Genomic DNA, 4,130 nt, shown 5'->3' on the forward strand with positions numbered 1-4,130 from the left:
AGAATCACAGGATGGTTTGGGTTGGAAGGGACCTTAAAGCCCATCCAGTGCCACCCCCCTGCCCCGGGCAGGGCCACCTTCCCCCAGCCCAGGTTGTCCAAAGCCCTGTCCAACCTGGCCTTGAAACCTGCCAGGGAGGGGACAGCCACAGCTTCTCTGGGCAGCCTGTGCCAGGGCCTCACCCCCCTCACAAGGAAGAGTTTCTTCCTGATATCTAATCCAAACTCCCCTCTTTCAGTTTAAAACCATTACCCCTTGTCCTATCCCTACCCCCTTGATACAGAGTCCCTCCCCGCTTTCCTGCAGCCCCTTTCAGTCCCAGGGGGCCGCTTTAAGGTCTCCCCGGAGCCTTCTCTCCTCCAGCTGAACCCCCCAACTCTCCCAGCCTGTCCTCATGGGGGGGGCTCCAGCCCCTGAGCATCTTCGTATTCTCCTCTGGCCCCGCTCGAGCAGGTCCGTGTCCTTCTAATGCTGTTGGTGCCCCAGCGCTGGACCCAGCCCTGCAGGGGGTTCTGACGAGAGTGGGGCAGAGGTGGAGAATCCCCCCCCCTTGCCCTGCTGCCCACCCTGCTCTGGGTGCAGCCCAGCACACAGTTGGCTTTCTGGGCTGTGAGGGCACGTTGATGGCTCATGGTCGGTTTTCATGTTGACCACAACTCTCTGAGTGCAATCATTGAGCCAATTCTTGCCCACCCAGTGGTCCATCCATCAGACCGTGTGTCTCCAATTTAGACACAAGGATGTCTTGTGGGACAGTGTCAAAAGCTTTGCACAGGTCCAGGTAGATGACATAGTATTTGGTAACTACTGGTTTTTGGTGCCTGGAAGCAAATTTGGCTTTTTTGTTTTTTTAATTTTTAGAAGATGGGAGTATATGTGAGTGAAAAATCATTGTATTTTTGACTTGTTCCCTATACTTTTTGGTGTTTTCTACAGCTGCTGCTCTTTCTGGCTTACAGTGAAACAATTGGCATAGGCTTCAAGGACGCAATCTTTCTCAGTTGTGGGGAGCAGGAGACAGTGGGCTTGTGGTAACCCAAGCAAAGTGATGAGAAACAACAAATGAAGGAAGGAATTTGAATTGATAGGTTCTACTTACAGAAGATGACAAAAAATGGAAGATGTTATCAGACAGGTTCTGTCTTGTATTTGGGTGTGTTTAAGGACAGGTAGACACTGTCTAGTGGCGCTCTGCTTAGAAGTGTGATGAGACAAAGAAACCAGATATGGGCTTCACAGTTGTCAGATATTCAACTTCCTTCTCTTGTTGCTGTGGTTACTGGGTGTTTTTCCCAGGTGTTTTGTTTTTGGTTTTTTTTTTTTTTGTCCAGGAGGGGCATGTGAGGTTTATTCTAGGAGGTCCTGCTGTGGATTAACAGCATCTTTTATGAATGGCTGGAAGTGTCGCTGTACTAGAGACCAAACTAAGTAGTAAATGTAAAGGTGTTAATAAAGGTTAATAAAGAGCAGAAGGTGCAGAGTTAAACAAAGCAAAATCCTATGTGTACACTAAACAGAGGCACTTTTTGGACCGTGCTTCTCTGGAGATTTTCAGAGAGTCAGTAGTTTCTATATTAAGTTCCTTGCACTAGATCAGAGTTTCAGGGAACAGAAACAATTTCCAGAATTCCTCTCGGTGCTGGGGTAGAAGGGTGCTTTTAATCAATAACTGTCTTGGGCTAGAAGCGTTGTCAAAGCACATAATCCCAGGCTAGTTCAGCTGAGCTGGCACTACTTACTTTCCTTTGCCTTTGGTTCTCTGCTTGACCAGTGCTGAAAATAATCAGGGTTATTTTTTTTATGATCTAGAAAGACCATCTTGAACTGTCCTTCAATTCAGTTTGATCGTCTAAAACTCTTATCAGTCTTATTGTGAGTCCATATTCTCTTTGTATCCTGTTGTTCGAGGTCTGGCAAGGGGGTTTTGTTTGGGCTGGGGTTTTTTTGCGGTGATTGAAAGTGTTACTGCTCCCAGCTGTCTGCTGCCTCCCTGTGCTGGAAGCTGCAATGTGTCCTTATGTCTCGTTTATTTGTCTGCTCAGTGCATTAGCTTAAAATCCTGTTGAAAGTAGCTTTTTGACTAACACTTTGGACTGTGAACTGGACCTGTGTGTTTCCTTCTGATGATTGTTACTGGAGTAAGAGCAGAGAGGAGGCTAACATGCTGCAGGAGAAAAATACATACTCAGCTACCACAACTGGTTCTGCTGTGAATGAATCAGTCCTTTTAATTAAACAGCAGTCTCTGGTTCTCTTCACCAACAGGTTCTGAAACACCTTTCATCATGCTATTGTTAGCTCTATCTGGCTGTATTGTCTCTAGGCAGGAGTTGCATTAAGTATTTTCTGTTTAGAATATTGTTGTTTTAGTGGTGTTAAGTTCCGTGTTGTCTGTAATGCTTCAAAAGCATAAATTATTTACTGACTGTTGTAAGTATCACACCAGCAACATCTTTTTGTGTCGATATTTACAAAAACTTAAGGGAAAAAGGCTTTCTTCCTTTGTGCCTTGGCATGCAATTCCAGTTTATGCCCTGGAGTCCTGGGAAGGGCTTTGTCCTTGTGTCCTGCACTGTGATTTCGTGTGTGTCTCTGAACCGACAGCAATAGAGCCCCAAGTTCCTGGTAGGATGTCCTAGGGCAAGGATTTTAGCAAATTTAAGAGTTGATAGGTAGATGGCCTAAAGAAGGGCTTACGCTAAAGTGTTGTAGATGCAGTACCTGATGGTGGCGGAATCAGTGCCTGCCTTTGGGCAATTGTATTTTGCATTGCAGTTTGCAAATACTGTATTTTTCACTCAAGGATCCTCCAGAATCACAGAATCATCTAGGTTGGAAAAGACCTTGAAGATCATCTAGTCTAACCATTAACCTAATAATGAAAGGTTGTACAGCATTAGCATCTCCAGGGTTTTATTTTCTTGGCATTGTGGAGTGCTGTATGAAAGAGTTTAGCATAGTCACGGCATACTTCTTTGTAGAACTTCCTAAATTTTGTAAGTGATAATAAAGAGTTGTGTTGGCTTGTGCTACAGACAGCCTCTGGTTATCAGCTATGGAGAAAAAAAAACCCAAAAAAAGCCCTTTAAGTTGTATAAAGCTTGAAAGAATTAATTCTTTAAAGAAGATTGCATGGATAGACAGCCAAGTTGTTTCTGGTATGTGGTATGCCTGTAAACTAAGGCTTCTCAGCCCTCATACTGTCATATTTTAGTTAATTTCAGAACTTTTATGAGAATATAGTCTATCAGGAACTTAATTATATCCTGACTGCTTTTAATCAGTCTTTTTGAAGACCAGATGGTTGAGTCTGTCATTGGTGTCACTCTGATGTTGAAATAGGCGCTCCTAGGAATAGCACAGTTTGCTTTCTTGTTTCTATATTTTATGTTTTGTTATGAAATTTTTCTTCCTAAAGTTGGTACATTTTGCTTTTGGCTTTTCTCACTCCCTGATTGCTGTTTCTGAATTCACATTAGTAAAAGTTCTGGTATCCTTTCATAGAAGCAATAGCAGTAATCTTATATGGCCTTGACGCTTTATCTGTCTGATATGCCTTTCAAATCTTGCATTCTAAAAAGAATAAAGGTGTGGAAGACTTTGAGGTGCCTTGCTGCGGTCTGAATAGCTGATTATGTAATATTTTGAGTTGGGACAGGGAGATGTCTATAGATCCTTATCCTCTGAGGTTAGGGACAGGAGTGGAAGCTCATCTCTGAATAGTTCACATTTCTGTAGTTCATCTACTTTCAGATTCTTTTTAGCTTTATAGTGCGAGAGCAGAAGTGTCAAATTGTGCCTCATACTTGTATGCCACAAAGTAAGTTTTTAAGTGTTTTAAAAAAATCTCCCAAAGCAGCAGTATTGGAAATAAAAGCAAATAATTTAAGATCTGGTTGTAGTGTGTACTGATCTTAAGCTTGTCTTTGGTAGACTCACATACTTCAAACACAGTATGCATTATGTCCCACTAGGAATAAAAATTAAATCTTGTCTTTGGCTCTAGATCGCATCTAATTGCAGGTGTGTATTAAAGTGTTTGATATAGATTGTTCTTAAACAACAGAAATCATGCTTTGTTTCAGTTCTTTGGTAGTCTTTGGGATGTTCTCATATCTGAATACTTTCTT

Source organism: Athene cunicularia, assembly GCF_003259725.1.
Source record: "Athene cunicularia isolate RWA chromosome 28 unlocalized genomic scaffold, athCun1 chr28_part2, whole genome shotgun sequence".
Lineage (NCBI taxonomy): Eukaryota > Metazoa > Chordata > Aves > Strigiformes > Strigidae > Athene > Athene cunicularia.